Source organism: Suncus etruscus, chromosome 7 (genome assembly GCF_024139225.1).
Source record: "Suncus etruscus isolate mSunEtr1 chromosome 7, mSunEtr1.pri.cur, whole genome shotgun sequence".
In the NCBI taxonomy this organism is placed as follows: Eukaryota; Metazoa; Chordata; class Mammalia; order Eulipotyphla; family Soricidae; genus Suncus; species Suncus etruscus.
In genome coordinates this window covers 68,507,676-68,529,619 of record NC_064854.1, presented here as the reverse complement: position 1 = coordinate 68,529,619, position 21,944 = coordinate 68,507,676, and the positions used below count along the sequence as shown (strand labels likewise).

At 37.2% G+C, this 21,944-nt stretch overlaps 1 protein-coding gene and 1 non-coding gene across 2 annotated transcripts in view; one reads left to right on the top strand and one right to left on the bottom strand.

The window, feature by feature from the left end:
• The window catches only part of RIMS1 (regulating synaptic membrane exocytosis 1), a 577,010-nt gene that overhangs the window by 104,032 nt on the left and 451,034 nt on the right, over nucleotides 1-21,944 (top strand). The window lies entirely within an intron of this gene.
• On the bottom strand, nucleotides 15,729-15,835 carry LOC126015126 (U6 spliceosomal RNA). Its single transcript, XR_007498021.1, has one exon. It is a non-coding gene; the product is annotated as a U6 spliceosomal RNA (small nuclear RNA).

Below are 21,944 nucleotides of genomic sequence, written 5' to 3'. Positions count from 1 at the left end.
AAGAAAGATGAGAAATAAAGGTTATAAACATACTGCAGGGCCCGGGGAGATAGCACAGCGGCGTTTGCCTTCAAAGCAGCCGATCCAGGACCAAAGGTGGTTGGTTTGAATCCCGGTGTCCCATATGGTCCCCCATGCCTGCCAGGAGCTATTTCTGAGCAGACAGCCAGGAGTAACCCCTGAGCACCACTGGGTGTGATCCCAAAACCAAAAAAAAAAAATAAAAAAAATACTGCAAACTCCAAGTCAATATTAAACAGATAATTTTGCAACACTAGGAAGAGTTAAAAAAATACACTGTAATACTGGAGCTATACTTAAAATAATAAAGGCTAATATACAGATTTTTAAAAAGGATTAGGTAAATATGTGACACTGCCCTATTTCTATGTTGAAGTATTTCTATCATGCACTCAATGCCTGTGAATAACCAAAGCATAACTAACTCCATAAATCAAAATGATTAGAAAGTTTTGAGCTTCGAATTTTACTACCATTGTTTATATGGTAATTACTTAATTCTAAATCACTATTCCTATAATAGTATTTCATTTTAAACAAGCCTTACATATTTTACGTTTCATGTTGAGAGGTACTAGCTCTTCCCTATTATGTCTTGTACAAAATTTTTGCCCATATAAAAGATTTTTAAAAAGTACTCGAGCTTTTATCCTCAAAATACATGTTAATATCTAACATAGACTCATATATTTATCTTGGCTGAATTAGCTTTTATTTGTGAACCTTGAAATGATGTGGTAAGATTTACTTATTATATTGTTAATTTAGATGGGAGATGGAAAATTATTTAGAAAGGAGAAATGGTGGAATTAGAGCCAGTGAACACTTTGTAAAGGCATCAAATAGGAAATTAAAGTATGTGTCTGGAACACAGGAGAAAATTTGGGACTGGAGATTTTGGATTTCTTGATTCATTGGTTATGTTGATGCTCTGGAAATGAGTGAAATTAACTGCATGGATTTTTGACAAAACAAAATGATTGATTTGTAGAATATATTAATACAGGATGAACACAAAAAAATGGGGGGAAAGGACAAACAGATTTTGTGAATGGGAGAGATGGTATATTGTCTTCAAACCTTAAATTTCACATTTTATGTTATAGATCAATTGTTATATCAGAACTGTGGTTAAGTTAAGAAACTTCTTTAAAGTACTAAGAACAAAGGATATTTAAAGAATTGACCTTTTTGCTCTGGTGAGACCTTCATTATTGGACCTATTGATGACTAGAAATTATTCCAGGAGAATCTGCTAGGACCCAAAACAAAGATATTCATACAGGAAGGAAAGCAGACTTGGTGAACATTCAAAGTCCGTTGACCTAGCAACTTCTAGACTAAAGTCTGTGACAATAGAAGGGACTGGGATGTTGTCTTTCTGTGTCATTGATTATATTCTTAGAGGAATTTAAATGTTGTTCTATTTCTCAAACATGATAATAGAAGCAATTTTGAGTTGATGAGAAAGCATTTGCATTTGAAAAATCAGAGTTATTCTAGTTCTGTTACTCAAGAAGTTCCTGACAAATCTAAGACTGCCAGAGTCCATATGGTCTGTAAAAAAACATGATGCTCAAGCTCAAATATGTGTGGGTCAGCAGACCGCGGTTCCCCCCACCCCAGTTTTGAAAGGTTGCTTAATCATTTGTTTCATTATTGAAAATGTTGCAATAATAATTATAACTGGTTCTTTGCTTCCTGGAGCAGCAAGTCAAAATTCTTCTAGATCCACTTTAGCTTTTTGTTAGTAACTAGGTACACATGCCACCAAATCATAGCTTCAGCTTTATTGAATCTCAGTTTTTGATTTCCACATGGGGACTTGATATTGTTTCCTCATGCCATTTCTATCTTAATCCTTTCTTTAAATGCCATCCAATTTCTACTTTGCCTCTTCTAACCCCTTGTATGAGGACAGTTATCATAGAAATATGTGGAGATGTGTAGGTAAAATTACTTACTACAGCAAATCCAAAGCATTATAAAAATAACAATTAGGGAAATTATTAAAAATCATAGATCTTTCTATAAAATCTTTTGCTATGGAATCCTTAAGTATTTTTTTAGCTATTGAAAATAATCAAATATCTTTACCAATGCAATGAGTGAATCTAGAGATCTGTTCAGAGAAATAAATTCAGTATTGTGTCTGGTCATTATCATTTTGGAAAAAAATATTGACCATTGCTGTTGCTAATTCTATATTATCAATATAATTATTGTATTAGAAAAAATGTTGATGATACAATTTTGGTCAAGTTTTGTCATATACATATGGAGTCTAGTTGTTAATGCAACATAATTACTGTAGATCTTTACCCAAGAAGAACTAATTGAGAATATTTTACAACTAATAAACAACTTTGAAATATTAAGTTATTAGACAACTTGTATATATAATTAGTACTAACTTAGCAAAAGATCCCTGCTCTGAGCTTCAGAATGGACAACAAAAGCTTGTAACAAGCTCAATATATAAAATTTTACAAAAAAGTATCTATAACTATTAAAGAAGTATGGACAGATACATTGTTTTGTGGAGATTTTCTTTAGGGGTATTACTACCCAACAGAGTTTAGGGCTTACTCCAGGGTCTGGGCTCAATGATAAATCCTTCCTGCAGATACCATCTGGTTTGCCGGGAAGTAAACTCTTGTCAGATGCATTCAAGGCAAGTGTCTTACTGTACTATTCAAGTGGAGTGGAGGAAGCCTAGACTATTTTACTTTAAGACTACTTTTTGGTTTGTTTGTTTGTTTGTTTGTTTGTCTTTGAGCCACACCTAGTAACTCAGTGGATTTTCCTGGCTATGCATTTAGAAATCACTCCTGACTTAGAGGACCATATGGGATGCCAGGGATCAATCCCAGGTTTATCCTGGGTCAGCTGCATGCAAGGCAAATGCCTTACTATCACTCTGGCATCATTAACACTACTCTTGTTTGAATTGTCTACTATGATTATTGCATTTTATCATTAAAAAGAATATTTTAAAATAATGTTTCTATAATATAATAATGATAAAAAATGTGATTTTTATTTTATACTTAAAATTACTCTCCTCATAACATTCTTGACTTCTGTAAACCTTAGAAACTTTCCTTGTCAACATCTACCTTATTCTTTACTTATGGTGTACTTTATTACTTTATGTTTAGCATTCTATGCATATCAATAATCATTGGAACACAACAATGAACAAGAGAGATGTGGTTTTTTTATTTTTTATTTTGGGACCACACCTTACAGTTCTCAAGGCATACACCAAGATCTGTACTCAGGGATCACTTCTGATGGGTCACGGGAAATCAAGTTTAGTATACAAGCAGGCATACTACCTGATGTAGTCTCTCCTGCCCTAAGACACATTTTTTATGGAATTTATCTTCTAGTTTGGGATATAAAAAAAAAAACCTGTATAAAGACATATTAGAGGTAAAACTAATATACCTATAGAGAGGGGTATAGATAGATAAACCATCAAAGATCATGATGTGATGGGGCGGTTGGAGATTAAGATAGTGGGTGAGTAGCGCAATTGCCTTTTTTTTTAATAAATAGATTCTTCAGCTGAATTACCATGAGATTCCCATCACCAAATTGTCCTCCCTAAACCTCCGTTTTTGTCCTATCTCCCATATCCTCTTCCCTCACCCCCAGTGCTGCTAGAATATGTGGTCCCCTATGTACCTATCCTACTACATAGTAGTCTTGCACCTGTTTGGTCTCGGTGCCTCCCTTGTTTCCCCCTCTAATTGGGAGGCAGGACTAGCTAGTTCAACTTGCTTGGTATTGTTTGAAGAAGAGAAAAGTAATAAACTGGGGTAAAAGTCTAATACTCCGAAAGTGGGTGGAATCCTTCTAGAGGCTCTCATCATTGATTTGAGAGATGAAGGAGAAAAAGAAGATGAAACACTCCACCAGTACAAAAAGAAGTGTCAAATATCCGTGAGGACTCCAACAATAATGATAAGCACCACAAAACAAAAACAAAACAAAACAAAAAAACGCCATGGTCTTGAGATAAGAAACATGGCATAGCACATAAAGAAAGAAAAGAAAAGAAGAGAAAAAAATAGGTATAACTGAGGACAACAGCTTCAATAAACACACCCAGAGAAATCGACCAAAAATAGATAGGTAAATAAAAATAATAATAATAATAATAAATGAAGATAAAAAATAATATATAAAAAATAAACAATGTTTTGTGCTGTTTGCTTTTTTGTTTTTTCCCTCCTGCCCTGGCACAGTAAATATTGGGGTCATTCGAAAAGGAATTCACTTGGCCTAAGAGATATGGGGTTTCTCTGTCCTTGGAGTATATTGTCATGGGATTAAATATAGACTCTGTTCAGGATCATTTACTCTCCCGGTGGTGCTTTTGTGGTGTTTGGAAGACTTCTGTTCTGTCCTGGGTGATACAATCAGACCTCTGTGTCTAGAGATCTCAGTATCTGCACAGATATAGGGGTGGGACTTATGATAAAGTCAGTCTTTGTGGTTCTAGAAGTTCTGTTCCCTCAGTGTCATTTTAATCTGTCTTCTGTTGTTGGTGGTCTTGGTCTTTGCACTTTACCTAGGATGGCACCTAGGATAGTGTCTTTCTTTGTGCTTCCAGAAGCCACATTCCGTTACAATTGTCTCTGCTAGACATTTGGAACTGGGGATCATGGTTATTGTGCAGGTCATAGTTCAAACACTACACTAGGGCTTTTTTATTGGTCCCAAGATGTATACAATCTGGTCATGGTTCTAGCAGCCAGTCATCTGTAAATCGCGATCTTGGCTTTTGGACCTACCAAAGGGTGACAAGTCTTCTGATTTTGTCTTATTATTACTTGGTAAGGTAGGATAACCTACTCTTAGGTCAAGTTGTTCCCATTTTCCTCGTTGTCAGGATATCATATTAGAGCTGGCGCTTGTTGTTGACCCCGCAGTATTAAGGCTGTCCCGGATGGGATTTGTTTCCTGCAGCTGTCATGGAGAACTGTGCCGTTTCTATGTCTGGGATCCAGGGTTCAAGGCTGGACAGATGGTATCTAATCACTTGAGGTCTAAGTTGATTCCACATGACATATTTTCGAGGTAGGAGATATCCCTGTATTGTAAACAACTATGAGGTCCTATCTCTAGTAGAAAAGAGCTCTTTTTTATATGTAATATTTCCCCTTTTTTTTATTGTGCCTTTGCAGGGAGAAATGGTGCACATAATATTGTCAGTGCATTTGGGGGTGGACAGAGGGGAAAACAAAAAACAGGTCACATACCCAAAAAAGATTAATATATATATATATATATGAATAAAAATATATATATGTGCGCACATATGTATATGTAGGACAGACTTTTTTAAAAAAATAAAAAAATAAAACGAAATAAAGAAGTATTTAAAGGACCAAAGTGATGCAAAAGACTACCTTACATTTGGGGAAAAGCTGGTAAAGAGGTGGTGTAATACAGGTCTTACGCTTATGTTGGAAGTACAGTTTTTTCCCATTGTCTTTTGGGTTTTTCTTGTGGTGTGTGGGTTCCCAGGCACCTTTCCATCATACCCCCTGACCTTTTTCAGATTGGCAAAAGGTTTGCGGCAGAGAGGTCCTGGAAGATTTCTTGCATTGGGGCTACTTTTGGGACTAAGTCCGGTTTCAAGTAATAGCCCATGCTTGGGGGAGTTGATAGGGAGGGCCGCAGGGGAGTTGGCTGCCTTTTCTTGTAGGAGACGAGGTGTGGGTTTGACTGGGTGTCCCTTCGCTTGGGTGCTGGGTACTGGTTCGTTGGGGGAGGACGTCAATCTTGATGCCTAATAGATTAAGGACTGAGGGTGAAGAGTTTTAATATGGTGGGAGGTCTGGATGGGATTGAGGGGTGGAGGGATAGTTGGATTTCCAGAGGGGGGAAAAGGAAGGTATATGGAAGGGGTAGGAAGGGAGAAAAGAGAAAATACATTAGAAAGAAAGGGAAAAGAGAAAAGAAAAAAGTAAAGAAAAGAATAGAAAAGAAAAAAAAGTGAAAAGAAAGTTGTGAGAAGAGAGAATAGCAAGGGAATGCTAGTTTGCTTGAATGTGTTTGATGTGTAGAGCCTGTAGTTTAAGTCTGTACATCGCAGTTACTGCTTCGGTGGACTGACTAGTCAAGTGCTTCAATTCCTAAAAGAAGGTATAACCTAGAGATAAAGTGTATGTTAAAGAGTTTTATCGGGGCCATCTCGTAGTGCAAGCTAGGTATGGTATCTTATGTGGTATCCCGAGCTGCCATCTTAGCTTGTCCGCCCTTTCTATCCAAGAACACCTGTGGACAGAAAAGCTGAGAGGTTATTTTAAATATAGTAAGATAAAGGCATTAAAACGTAGTGTTATGGGATGTTTCCATTGGAGTCAGTGATTTCCCATGGTATTCTTTACCTGTGTTCCTGTATACGATCTCTAAGGGATTATTGTGGGCCTTTGTTGTAAACGACTGATTATATACCTGTTTTCTCTATGCTGCTGTTTTTGGTGTAGGTGTTTTCTTTGTGGTATAATGTGTAGTCAAGAGTTGTTCCTTTTTCATGTATTTTGGGCACTGCTCCCAAGTATATGTTGACTATTACAGTATTTGGAGTTTCTACCCTCTTAGACCCTGTTATTTGATTGTTAAGTATTAGTTGTGTTTGAGATGTATGTTCTAGGTGCTTCAGAATAGTGCTACGATTCTGTGTTTATCTTTTGTCTTCTGACTTACATCGTTTAACATAACATGTTCTAGGTCCATCCACGTTGCTGCAAAGTCTGTGATTGTATCGTTTCTGACTGCCATGTAATATTCCATTGTGTATAAATACCACATCTTATTGATCCATTCATCTGTTGTTGGACATCAAGGTTGGTTCCAAGACTTGGCTATTATACTGAGTGCTGCAATAGTGGGGTGCACACGTATTTTGGAATGAATGTCCTTTCAACTTGGGGGTATATACCTAGGACAGCAATTGCTGGGTCAAATGGCAGCTCAATTCTCAGTTCTGTGAGCACTCTCCAGACTGTGTTGGACTAGGGGGCATTCCCACCAGCAGTGGATGAGAGTTCCTTTCATACTGCATCCCCGCCAACAAAGTGAGCCATCCTCACTGGTGTAAGGTGGTATCTCATTGTTGTCTTGATTTGGATCTCCCTGATGATGAGTGAAGGTGAGCATGTTTTCATGAGTTTGTTGGCCATCCTTCTGTCTTCCTCAGAGAAGTGTCTATTCATTTCATCTCCCCATTTTTCTATGGCTTTATTTGATTTTGGGGGCTCAGCTTTCTGAGTGCTTTGTATGTTCTAGATATCAGCCCTTTATCTGATATGTCGAGTGAAAAGATTTTTTTCCATTCTGTTAACTGTCTTCTTGCTTTAAGTAGGGTATCTTTCGCCATGCAGAAGCTTTTTAGTTTGATGTAGTCCCATTTGTTTATGTTTGATGCGAAAGTTCTTGCCATTGGTGCTCCATTCTTGAAGACCTTTTTGATATATAGGTCTTCGAGTGTTCTGTCTATTTTATTCTCTATAAACTTTATAGATTCGGGTCTGATTTCAAGGTCATTGATCCATTTTGTGTTGACTTTTGTATAAGGAGTGAGGTATGGGTCGATTTTCACTTTCGTACATGTGGTTTTCCAGTTGTACCAACACCATTTGTTGAATAGGTTTTCTTTGTTCCATTTCAGGTTCTTGTCTCTTTTATCAAATATTAGTTGGCTGTATATCTGGGGGTTTATATCTTGGAATTCTGTTCTGACCCACTGGTCTGAGGTCCTGTCTGTGTTCCAGTACCATGCTGTATTGATTACTATGGCTTTATAGTATAGTTTCAAGTTAGGTAAGGAGATGCCACCCAGCTTCTTGTTTTTCAATATGTGTTTGGCTATCCTGGGTCTTTTGTTGTTCCAGATGAATTTTGTGATTGATTGTTCTATCTTTAAGGAATAGTGTCTGGATTTGGATAGGGATTGCATTAAATCTATATAGTAGTTTGGGTAGGGTAGTCATTTTGACTATGTTAATTCTACCTATCCATGAGCATGGGATGTTCTTCCATTTCTTTAGATCCTCTTCAATTTCTTTCTGAAGTGTTTTGAAGTTTCCCTGGTATAGGTCTTTCATTTCTCTTGTAAGGTTGATTCCTAGGTACCTGATATTTTTGATACTATCTTAAATGGAATTGTATTTTTAATCTCTCTCTTATCAACATCATTGTTTGTATATAGAAATGCTACTGTCTTTTGTGTATTGACTTTGTATCCAGCTACTTTGCTGTATTGGTTAATTGTTTCTAGGAGTTTTACTGTGGACTTGTGTTTCTCTTTCCCAATTTGAATTCCTTTGATTCCCTTCTCTTGAAGTATTGCTATTGCTAGAACTTCTAAGGTTATATTGAATAAGAGTGGAGAGAGTGGACAGCCTTGCCTAGTTCCTGACCTTAGTGGAAATGCTTCTAGTTTCTCACCATTAAGTATAATGTTGGCTGTAGGCTTTTCATAGATATCTGTAACTATCTTGAGGAAGGTTCCTTCTAACCCTATTTTGCTGAGCGTCTTTAACATGAAAGGATGTTGGATTTTGTCAAACGCCTTCTCTGCATCGATTGATATGATCATGTGGTTTTTGTCTTTCTTGTTGTTGATGTGATGTATAATATTGATTGATTTGTGTACGTTGAACCAACCTTGCATTTCTGGTATAAATCCCACTTGGTCATAATGTATGATCTTTTTGATGAAGTGCTGGATTCGGTTTGCTAAGATTTTGTTGCGTATCTTTGCATATATGTTCATTAGTGAGATTGGTCTGTAGTTTTCTTTCTCGGTGGTGTCTTTGCCTTCTTTGGGAATGAGTGTGATATTAGCCTCCTAAAAGGTGTTGGGGAGGATTCCTGTTTATTCGATGGTTTGGAGGAGCCTATGGAAAATTGGTAGTAAGTCTTCTTGGAATGTTTGATAGGATTCACCTGTAAATCCATTTGGGCCTGGGCTTTTGTTCTTAGGGAGTTTTATAATTACATCTTCAATTTCCTCTAAGGTGATTGGTCTGTTTAGGCTTTCAAGTTCTTCCTTGTCCAGTCTTGGAAGAGAGTGTTTTTCCAAGAATCTGTTGATTTCTACTGGGTTCTCTAGCCTAGCTGAGTATAGTTTTTCATAATATGATCTCATGATATGTTGTATTTCTTGGGGTTCTGTTTTTTTTGTTTTTTTTTTTGGTTTTTGGGCCACACCCAGTAATGCTCAGGGGTTACTCCTGGCTATGCACTCAGAAGTTGCTCCTGGCTTGGGGGACCATATGGGACACCGGGGGATCGAACCACGGTCCGTCCAAGGCTAGCGCAGGCAAGGCAGGCACCTTACCTTTAGCACCACCGCCCGGCCCGGGGGGGTTCTGTTGTAATCTCTCCCCTTTCATTTGTGATCCTACTGATTTGGGTGTTTTCCCTCTTTATTTTTGGTGAGTTTTGCCAGCTGTTTGTCTATCTTGTTTATTTTTTGAAAAACCAACTCCTGGTCTCATTGATTTTTTTGTATTGTTTTCTTAGTTTCTATGTTGTTTATTTCTGCTCTGGTTTTTATTATTTCTTCCCTTCTGGTTGTTTTTGGATTTCTCTTTTGCTGTTGTTCCAATTCTTTGAGGTGATCTTTTAAACTGTTGGTTTTGTTATATTCCTGTTTCTTGACATAGGCCTGTATTGCTATGAGTTTCCCCCTAATTACTGCTTTTGCTGTGTCCCACAAATTTTGACATGTTGTCTCTTCATTATCATTTGTCTCAATGAAACTCTTTATTTCTTCCTTGAGTTTTTCTTTGATCCAACTGTTGTTGAGCAGTATGTTATTAATCTCCAGGTGTTAGTTTTTCTCCATTGCTTCTTCTTGACGTCAATTTTGACCTCTGTTGCATAGTGATCTGAAAGGGTACTTCTAATGATCCTTACCTTTGTGGTATTATATAGGTTGGCTTTGTATCCTAAGACATGGTCTGTTCTGGAGAAGGTTCCATGTGGGTTTGAGAAGAATGTGTATTCTGCTTTCTGGGGATGGAGGGCTCTATATAAGTCTATTAGTCCTAAATCTTCTAATTTTTCATTTAGAGCTCTTATTTCTTTGCTATTTTTCTGTTTGGTGGATCTGTCCAGTGGTGATAGTGGAGTATTGAGGTCCCCTACTATTATCACATTTCCCTTCATGTGTTTCTCCAGGTTTGCAAGCAGTTGCCTCACATATTTTGCTCACTCTACATTAGGTGAATAGATATTGACCAGTGTTAGTGTTTTTTGATCTAATGTTCCCCTGATCAGTAAGTAGTGACCCTCTTTGTTTCTGATCACATTCTTGAGGTTGAATGCAATTTGTTCTCATATAAGAATGGCTGTCCCTGCTCTTTTTTGTTTTCCATTGGCCTGAATAATTACTTTCCATCCTTTTATTCTAAGCCTGTGTTTATCCTGTAGCTGTAGGTGTGTTTCTTGCAGACAGCAGAAGTCCGGTTTATTTTTCCTAATCCAGTTCTCCACTATGTGTCTTTTAATTGGAGATTTTAGTCCGTTAACATTTAGGGAGATTATTGAGAGAGAGGATTGTTGTGCAGTTGTGTTGTGTAGGGTGGTTTTTGTTAGATCGGGGGTTTGGATTGTGTAATTCATCTCTGAGTAGGTCGTTTAGGATCGGTTTTTTTTTTTTTTGTACAAATAGTTTAAGTTCGTTCTTGTTTGAGAATGTTTTTAGTCTGTCCTCCCATATGAATGAAAGTTTTGCTGGGTATTGGACCCTTGGTTGGAAATTTATTTCATTCAGTTCTTTAAATATGTCATTCCACTGTCTTCTTGCTTGAAATATTTCTAATGGGAGATCTGGTTTGATTCTTATGTCCCTACCTTTGTACTTGAGGTTTTTTTCTCCCTTATTGCTTTATGGAGTTCCTCTTTCTCTTTTTTTTTTTCAATTGTATTACTATATGTCTTGGTGTTGGTTTATTAGGGTCTATTTTATTAGGGACTCTTTTTACTTCCTGTATTAGCATTGAAGTTTCTTTCCAGAGGCTGGGGAGGTTCTCTGCTGTTATCTCTCTGACTACTTGTTCTTCCCCTTTCCCTATTTCCTCTCCTTCTGGTTTACCCACAATTCTTAGATTGTTCTTTTGTCTTTGTTCATTAGATACTGGACTTTTCCTCCCAGTGCTTTGCCTTTTATTTCTTTGTTGGTTTCTTGATCATTTTTTGTTTGCAGTTTTCCTTCGAGTTCTTCAGTGTGTTTCTCCAACTCTGTATTTCTGCTTGTAAGGCTTGTTACTTTGTCTTTTAGTTCCTTCACTTCTTTTTGTATGGAATCTCTCATGTTCTTTAACATTTCTTCTTTAATTTGGCTGATTTGTTCATCCACAGATTTCTTATAGTCAGTAGCTAGGGTTTCTTTTATTTCTTTGATTAATTCTTCCATTCCCTTCCTCATGGCTGCTTTTAGGTCTTCTTCCCATGGATCTGTGAGTTTTGGTGGACTTGGAAACTTGCTAGGGTTTGTCTCCGTATCTCCAGCTATTGGGATTCTCCTTGATTTACCCATATTTCTTTGTATTTATTGGTGTGCTTTAGAGTGCTGTGCCTTCTAAATTCCGACTGTTTTGATCTCCTGTTGTGTGGGAATGGGTCCCCTTCTTGAGGGTGGTTCTAGAGGGACTTTTGGGTGAGCTCGCTGAGGTTTGGCTCCTTCTGTGCTCTTTATGTGGCCTAATTCATTGCTTTGCCCTTTTGTTGGCAGCTAGTGCTGGTCCTCTTCTGGCCACAATGGTGGAGGGCATTGTTGAGCCTAGATCTTTCTCCCCTCCTCTACTACCTGGAAGTCAGCCTTCCTTCAGTGGGTCTGGTCAATTTCCTTCTCTTTATTCCTGTCAGCCGGTGCATTTCTTCTCTTGGCCACACTGGTTGCAGGTGCTGTTGAGCCTAGCTCTCTGTTCACTCCCCAATCTGGGAGTCAATGAATCTCAGCTCCCTCTGATTTTCCGCAGAAGAAATTCCCCCAGTCAAGCCCACCCGGTAGCTGCCCTCAGCCCTTGGGGGGGGGGTCTCAGGTCCACTCTCGGACTCATGGGGCTAGGTTGCTCTAGGTTACCCAAAGGTCCAGGTGGCAGTCCCAAGCTAACCCAGTCTATTGGTCCAACTCTGTCCCAGTGGCACAGGTGACTCTGGCCGGCTAAGTACTAGGGAACTGCTCTCCTCTGTCTAAGCTTGGGTCAGGTTCAGTGAACTCTGGGGCCCGGAAAGTGAGGCGGCGGGTGATGGGGTCTCTGTGCCAGCAGGCTGGCATGTGCGGAAGTCTCTGAGTGCCCACATGGAAGGGCCCCAGGGGAATGCACTCACCCTGGGCACCGGCGCTGGGGGGGCCCTCAGGCATGGGGGTCTTTATGCCCCAGGTGGAGCGGCTTCAGGGCACTGCAGTTCACTCTGGGGAGGGGCACACAGACTGGCGGGCGCAGAGGTCTCTCGAGCGCCCACGTGGAAGGGCCCTAGAGGAATGCACTCACTCTGGGCACTGGCGTGGGGGTCGCGGGCGCAGGGGTCCCTATGCCCCAGGTGGAGCGGCTTCAGGGCACTGAAGTCACTCTGGGGAAGGGAACGCAGACTGGCGGGCGCGGAGGTCTCCAAGCGCCCACGTGGAAGGACCCTAGGGTAATGCACTTCGAAGCACAGTGTTTTGATCCAAGTTTCATCCCCAGCACCCATTATGGCATCCCCCAGTATTGTCGGGACTAATCCCTGAGAATTGAGATAGGCACTAAGCCCCCAAACCTGCTGATTTGGCTTTGATAAAAGCAAAGAGAAAATAAAAGTATCATGAAGTGATCTAGGATTTAAATGAATAGGGTATACTGATAAATAATAATAGAGGCCCTACTATTCATTTTAGAAATGTGAGTTGGCAATTTTAAAAATTGAAATTAAAAAATAAGAAAAAGTTATTCGTGGAAACTGGAATGTGTATCCCAGAAAGGAAGGTAGTAGGAGGCTGCAGTACAATGTGAGAGGGATAGTCTGAGGAGTTCTGGGGTTATAGGGCAAGGGAAGAGAAAACCTGGAACTTATTTAAGGGTACAGTAAAGTACAGTGAACTCTTTCCAAATTAGATGATGTTATTAATAGTAATAAGTATTAGTAATAACAATAAGTCTGTTTTTTGTATCTCTCAAGATAAGACAATGACATTAAGAAAGCATTCTTTAAGAAAACATTAAAATACTTTTAAATATAAATATATTACTGTAGTTCAGAGAAATAAGTACATTGGTTAAGAGATTTAACTTGCATAAAGCCAGCCCTAGTTTCACCGCTGGCAATGCACCTCGGCCCCAAACACCATCAAGAATGCTGCCTGAGCACTGAACCAGGAATAAATCCTGAGAACCTCTAGGTGTGATGTAACCTCATCTACCTACCTACCTACCTATCTATCTATCTATCTATCATCCATCTATCTATCTATCTATCTATCTATCTATCACCGTGCATATCTATTTATATGTTCATCTCAATTTACAAATAAGAACTAAAATGAATACAGAAAGATCTGTGGGTCTTTAGTATGATTCAAGTAAGCCAAGAACAGCTAAAACCTTTTTTAACTCTGGGTCTCTATTTAAGTCATAATAAAAGTAGAATAGTAACTTCTTAATTTTTATAAATAACTTTCTTTAAACTTAAGAGTTATAATTTTGAGACTTTCAAGTTTATGAGAGTATCTAGATTGTTTTAAAAGTCGTGGAATCTTAACATTCTTGTCAACTGAGCCAATGAATGCACTTTCTTTAATAAATGTCTTAACACTAAATCATTTCTTTGACCATGTCCTTTTTATATATAGTGTGTGTTATGTGTGATATTTCATAATAAGATTCAGATGCTTTGTATTTTTTCTAAGCTTACAGATAACATTGTTTCTAACCAATATCCATAAAATTAGATGTTGTTTATTTAGAACTCATTTACTCAACATACAAAAGTACATTTAGCGTATGAGGCAAAAAGCTAGTTATTGTAGAGGATGGGAGGTGATATCAAATCTGATCCTTGCTTTCCAAGGTTTTCATTTTAGTAATAAAGTTTCTATCTCATTCAAGTGAAGAAGTAAAGAATGCTATCAAAAAAGAGAGATTGGCATTAGTGTCTCCAATAGCTAGCAGGGGTCTCAAACTCACAGTCCTTGGGCCATTTCTAGCCCTCTGTACAACATTTTGTGGCCCTGCCCTAGAGGAATCTTTTGTTTTGTTTTGTTTTAGTTGTTTGAGTCACACACCCCAATATTCAATGCTTACTACTGACTTTGCACTCAAGAATCACCCTGACTTTGCCTCCTGTGGCCCGCAGGTAAATTGAGTTTGAGACCCCTGAGCTAGAGTGTATGTTGTGCTTGCTGAAGGCCAGGGTTTGATTCTTAGTACTGCCTATTGTACTCTTATCATTACCAGGAGACAGTCCTGAAGAGTAAGCAAGCTGAGAGTAACCTCTGCGAATTAATATTTTGACCTCAGAGCTAAACAAAATATACATTTTTTTTCCTGTAAAAATTTAGGGACGTTTTAGATAAAGTGGAAGGGACAAATTGTAATACCAATTTACAGAATGAAGAAATTAATTCTACCCACCAAAATACATCCAAAAATATGTAGCTACTCTTCTTTACTTTAAAATTCATATTAATAAGGAAATCAACTTTATTTTTATTGTTTTTCAATAGTGCTAAGAATGATATTTAGGGCCTGAGAGATAGCATGGAGGTAAGGTGCTTGCCTTTCAAGCAGGACGTCATTGGTTCGAATCCCGGCAGCCCATATGATTCCTTGAGCTTGTCAGGAGCAATTTCTGAGCATGGAGCCAGGAGTAACCCCTGAGTGCTGCCAGATGTGACCCAAAAACAAACAAACAAAAAAGAATGATACTTAGTCATGTAAACACAACATACACTGAGACACATATAAACATACTGGCACGCACAGAATGGCAATATACTTTTACCACACCCTAGTTCCCTTTTTGTCCAGCTCAGATATTTGGCTATTCAGTTCTGGAAACAATATCTCAAGTCTTTATTTTCACTGAACATTGTATATATCCTTTCCTTTACACTAAACATAAGATCACCTGTTTATTTGCCATTCCTCTTGAAGTTAGACTTTTAGAGGTGAAAAGACTCATATAATAACCCTCCTTGCTTAATACATGACTCCAAGTGCAAATAGGTCAAGTTAGATGCTTTCTCAGGAAGTTTGTAGAAATTCCAGGTGGTACCCCATACCTGGCAGATATGAGTGTTAACTGTCACCAGGGAACCAGAGTGCAGATATCCGCAGGAATGTGTATCAACCACTGCTTATCCAGAAAATGTATCTCATTAGTCATCTATTTTCAGATGATCTTTGTGTGTGTGTGTGTGTGTGTGTGTGTGTGTGTGTGTGTTTGGTTATTCAGACCACACCCATTTATACTCAGGGGTTACTCCTGGCTAAGCGCTCAGAAATTGCCCCTGGCTTGGGGGACCATATGGGATGCCGGGAGATCGAACCGTGGTCCTTCCTTGGCTAGCTCTTGCAAGGCAGACACCTTACCTCTAGCACCACTTTGCCGGCCCCTAGATGATCTTTGGAGTTTTTTTTTTTTTTTTGGAGTGATAATTTGAATTTAAATGATCAAACATATTTTAATAACTTTTTTTAAATATGGAATGCTTCACGAATTTGCATGTCATCCTTGTGCAGGGGCCATGCTAATCTTCTCTGTATCGTTCCAAGTTTAGTATATGTGCTGCCGAAGCGAGAACTTAATAATTATTTTTAAATAAATACATAAGACATTAAATAAAAAGTTTGTGTTTTATAAACTTGGTCAAGATTTTGGTTAGTAACAGGTCAAGCTGCTGCTTATATTTTGGATGGTTACTCTAAAATGCCCTTAAGGGTTTTTTAGTTTTAGTTTCCACTTTAAAGAAGAGGAAAAAAATTACTTTGCCTACTGACCTTTTATATAAACTTGCCACCTAGTCCTTTAAAGTCTCTCTATTCTGTGATTTTATTTAAAATATTGTTTGCAGTTTTAAGATGCCGCAGGTGGAATCTGTACTGACGTTTGTTTGTTCTCAAGTCTAAAGTTCATGACATACAGAATAAAACCAAACAGAAGCTTTTCTATTTTGGTGTGATTGGCATCAGGAGATCTTGTAAAATATTTTTAAAATGGAAATATTTCCTGGGTAGAATCAATCATGGTGTAAAAGCTTTTTTTCTTTTCTATCCTGATTTTATAAAGACAAAATAATCCCAAGTAAGTCCACTAATTATGTGGAGCTTTTGATAAGTAAAACTACAGTTTTATATTCATATTTAGGTTGCAAAGTTTATGCATTTTTAGCACCGAGTTAATTCTAAGCATCCATAAAATAGAGTGGTAAAATCTTTTACATTACAGTTTTTTTTTATTTGTGTGTGTAAATTGTGCAGGCTATATATTTTTATTTCCATTACATGGTTACAAAATTACTTTTTCATATTGGATAAATGGTTTTTAAGAGATTTAAGAAATTTTGATGGACATTGTGATATTTAAAATATCTTATTTTCTAAAAATAATTTTCTGACTGGCTACAATTCAAAGCCTTTAAAACCAAAATTCAGGAGTAGAGCATAACTACACTTATCAAAATGACTTTTGAAAGATAGTAACAAGCACTTCGCTCAATACATTTGTTATATTTAATTAATTATTTAAACACCACTTAAGAAGGTTATTTATAATACAGTTGTGAGTTTTTTGTTTACACAGTGGCCCATTTCCTACCACTAATGTCCCCATTTTCTCTCCCATTCTCCCCCTGCCTGCTTCTAGGTCAAAAATTTTTCTTCTCTCTCTCTCTCTCACACACACACACATTCTCCCCTCCTCTCTCTCTTCCTCTTTCTTGCTCCTTTTTATCGTCTTTTAGTCACTGTGGTTTCAATATTGTTACTGAAAGCATATTATGCATATCACTTGATCTCCTTTCAGTCCTCACTTCTTGTCCAGAGTGATTATTCACAACTATCATCTACCCTAACTACTATTCATTGCAAGCTTTCTACCATGTACTAGTTCTCTTGGTCCTGTCTTTATTGTCTCTGGATACTATTACCATGTTATATATATATGTGTGTGTGTGTGTGTGTGTATGTATGTGTATATATATATACATAATTATATATACATAATAAGTGTGATCATTCTGTATCTATTCCTCTCCCTCTGACTCATTTTGCTCAGCATAGTACTCTCCATATCCTCCATGGATAAGCAGATTTTATGACTGCACTTTTTCCTAACAGCTACATAGTATTTCCATGGTGTAGTAGATGTACCACTGTCTTCTTCTTCTTCTTCTTCTTCTTCTTCTTCTTCTTCTTCTTCTTCTTCTTCTTCTTCTTCTTCTTCTTCTTCTTCTTCTTCTTCTTCTTCTTCTTCTCCTTCTCCTTCTCCTCCTCCTCCTCCTCCTCCTCCTCCTCCTCCTTCTTCTTTTTGGTTTTTGGGTCACATCCAGCAGCGCTCAGGAGTTACTAATGGCTCTATGCTCAGAAATCGCTCCTGGCAGGCTTGGGGGACAATATGGGGTGCTTGGATTTGAACCACCAACCTTCAGCAAACAAGGCAAACGCCCTGCCTCCATACTATATCTCCGACCCCAGTACCACTCTTTCTTTAGTCACTCATCTGTTCTGGGGTACCTGGGTTGTTTCCAGATTCTAGCTATTCTAGGTAGTGCTGTGATGAACATAAGAATGAAGAGGGCTTTTCTACATTGCATTTTTGATCTCCTGTGTTTTATTTCTAGGAGTGGTATTGCTGGGGCATATAAAAACTCAATTTATAGTTTCTTGAGGAATATATCTATATTGTTTTCCAAAAAAGGCTAGACCATTTAAAATTCCACCAGCATTGAATAAGAATCCCTTTTCCCTGCATCAGTGCCAGCACTGATTGGCCTTGTTTTTTGTAATGTGTGTCAGACTCTGTAGTGTGAGATGATGATACCTTGTTTTGATTTTCATGTACCTGATGATAAATGATATGGAACATTTTTTTTCATGTGCTTTTGGCAGTCTATACTTCTTCTTTGAAAATATATTGATTCATTTATTTTCCCCATTTTTGGATAGGCTAAATGATTTTTTTCTTTTTGAGCTTTCCCAGTGTCCTGTATATCAAGATATTATCCTCATCTGATGGGTATTCAGTGAATAGTTTCTCTCATTCCATGAGGAGTCTTTGTATCCTAATCACCAATTAATTTGAGGTGTTTCCTTTCATTTGTTTATCTTTATATCCCTCATCAGTTTCTTATATGGAGGATTTATGTGAACAATTTAGTATTGTTGCTTAAATTTCACCTTTAAACAGATAAACCAAAACTTGATTTTTTGGCAAAACACTTTACTAGAAAAAGAGTATATTTTCAGTACACGCTTATAAGAAATTTTGTTGTTTTACTCTATTATTTGTTGGTATAGCAAATAAAATAGCAGTTTAGATAATGGTTATTGGCTCATTATGGGTAATGAAACCAGAAACAGCTGGCTCATGCACTGGAAGATTAAATGTGCAGATTTTAAATAGCTATCCTCAAGCAGTATGAACTCTAATGTACCACATATTATTAATAAAATGAAAGTTGGACTGACTCTTTAGAGATGTCATTTTATGATATGATATATGAACATGTTTTGTTTGATTCTATATACGTATATTTAATTGACAAGAAATGAACCTTAAAAACATCCACTGAGTCTTCTTCTATTCCTGAGCTCCACTTCAAATTTATTATTTAGCTGAGTTGCTTCAAATATTCCACTATATACTATGAGAAACTGTCTCCACTATTTTTTTTTTATTTTTGGTTTTTGGGCCTCACCCGGTGATGCTCAGGGATTACTCCTGCCTATGTGCTCAGAAATTGCTCCTTGCTTGCGGAATTGAATGGGACACCACGGGAACAAACTGTGGTTTATCCTAGGTCAGCTGCTTACAAGGCAAAAGCCCCACTGCTGCACCACCGCTCCAGCCTCTGTCTTTATTATTAATAACTAGCCTTTAAACAAAAGTAAAGTAAAATGAACTAGAGGCAACCATCCCACTTTCACCAGTGAAAGAGAGGAGGCATAATTCTGAAAGAATGTGCTTAGAACTAAGATTCACTATTTAAAGTAAAAAAAATAAATTAGAAATTATTTTCCAGATTGAATTTCTAAATTCAAAAGTAGCATGTTCAATAATTTTTAGACTACATTTTCTTTGTAATTATATGGATGAAAGTCTTAAATGCTGCACTTTTTCTCTCCTTCTGTTATGTAACATCACTTAACATGTGTTCCTTTCTGCTTTTCATTTTTTCATGTGGGGTGTGTTTCATGTGTATTCATATAATAATCCTTCTATAGAGAATGCCTTCACTCCAATAACTAAATTCCATGATGGGCAAAGCAACCTAGTAATTGTACATGGGTTTTGTTTTATTTTTCTTAATTTTCTTTGGCTGAAAGTTTAAAATTAAGGTGTCAGCAAGAGGATTTCTTCTGAGAATTCTCTTTATGGGTGATTGTCTTCCTACTGTAACTTTACCTTGTCCTCTTTCTTTGCATCTTTGTTCTCATAATAAAAAAAAAAGAGTAAAAAAAAAAGAAAGAAAGAAAAAGGAAAGCAACCTATCCATGCTGTTTTGGAAGCTGGATGTTCTAGATTATGGTTTCTGATTGGATGCTGAAGAGGGGTCATTTGGGGGCTCCTCATTGATCCCTCCTATGGAATTCCCTGCATTTGTACTCATGCCTGGAAAAAAAGGGCTCTTTCCGGTATCTCTTCTGAGAATCTCACTAATCTTATAATAGCTTCATTCTTATAACTCATTTAACTTTAATTTCTTTCTTAGAGCCCAATATTCAAATGTAGTTACTCTTTGGGATTATTCCTTGAATTATGGATTGACTGGATTATGGATTGACAGGGGTTAATATTATGGCTCACAGCAACTTCAAAACAAAACTTTTTTCAGTGTTTGTTTTGATATCAACTTTATTCTATATATATTTATAAAGGTTTTATTTAATGCAATTTATAACTACATTTAAAATATTAAAATCTGACTTTCCAACTGATAGTGCTTATGTATCATATTTTGAGCTTCTATGTTTTCATTGATTTTTTAAGAAAAACTTTAAAATTAACTACAGTATGTGATAAGAGAGACAGGAAAGTAGTAATAGTAGTAGTACAGATATTAGGGCACATGGTTAGTATGTATCTGACTTGGATTTGATTCCTGGCACAAAATGGTGTTCTGAGCATCACTGAGTCCAGCTGTGAAGGCCTGCAGCATTATGAGGGTGACCAAGTTAATAGCAGTACTACAGGGCTCAGGTTCTTGCACTGAATTACTGACACGGCTGAGAATCCCCCTTGAATTTTTCCAGGTATTGTGAGCATTGTTCACAAACAAAAAGAATGTATTTAGAGGAATTCAGACTTAAGCAAAAACCATTGGTGGCCAGAACAGTAGTACAGTGGGTATGACAATTAACTGTATGAAGCTACCTGGCTTTGATCCATGGCACCACATGTTGTTCCTAAAGTCCTGTAAATAATTTCTGAGTCAGGAGTAAGTCCTGTACACCTTTAAAAAGAGAGGGAGAAAAAAAATTCATCAGGATCCAAGACTCTTCTATATAATTTGTGCTTAGTCACTTCTTTATAGATTATATATTTTCTGTAACTTTATATGTAAATGACAGAAAATGATAAATTCATCCATTAGTCACTGGTCATCACAATTTTGCCAATATCCATGAACAGAGGTACAGGAGTAATGTATCAGGTACCCATATGGCACCAACGTCTGCAGTGATTGAAAATAAAATAATGTAAAGGAATCTTGGAGAATCACCTTGTGTTGAAGGAGTATTTCTTTAGGTAGAAAAATAACTGTCTATACAAAGCATAGTTAATAGTCTGATGAGTAATAGTGCATTAAGTTTGATTAATTATGTCACATTAATTGATAAATTACTTCATTTGTAGATTTAGAAATAGTTGGTAATAATCAAATACAGTAATTGGCTTATCATAAATAAAATTGAAGTTTTTGTATGGAATGACAGACCAATTTGTATCTCGTTGATTTTATCAGAACTTTAAATTTGTTTTGATAAATCACTTTTCGTTAAAGTTATAAGAATTTTCTGCTGTCCTTTGTCATACTATTCTGGACATAAAGTAAATTAATTACTATTATACTGTGCCAAAGTTTATTTATATGCAATTGTAGAAAGAAGATATATTTTTTGATTAATAGAGTTCTATTACCTGTTCTTTTTTTCTGATTAAAAACATATTTTTCCATAATGGCTTACATATCTTTCACAGTTGTATTTTAGATACATATTAACATTGAGTCAGGGGAATACCCATCACCAACTATGTCCTCCCCCCATTCCAGTTCCCTTTCTGCAACCCATATACCCCACCAACATCCCCCGGGCTGCTAGAGTAGGTGGACCCCTCTTTGTCTGGCTTACTATTAGTGATCACATATCTGTTTGGTCCTGGAACCCTCATTTTCCCTTCTATTTAAGAAGCAGAGCTAGAAAAATCGAGGTATGTGGTTTTGTTTGAAGGCAAGAAAAGTAGTAGAATGGAGTACAAAATAAGAGGAAAAAAAAGAAGTCAAAAGTCAAATATGCTGAAAATGGGCTGAGTCTCTCTAGAGGCTTCCAACCTCAGTTTGAGAGAGGATGTGAAAAAGGTAATTGAAATACTACAACAATACAGAAAAAGTTATTGAATTAAATAACCAGTGAGCACTACAGCAATAAAGATAGGCACCACACAATAGCCTCGGTTCTGAAATCAACTCA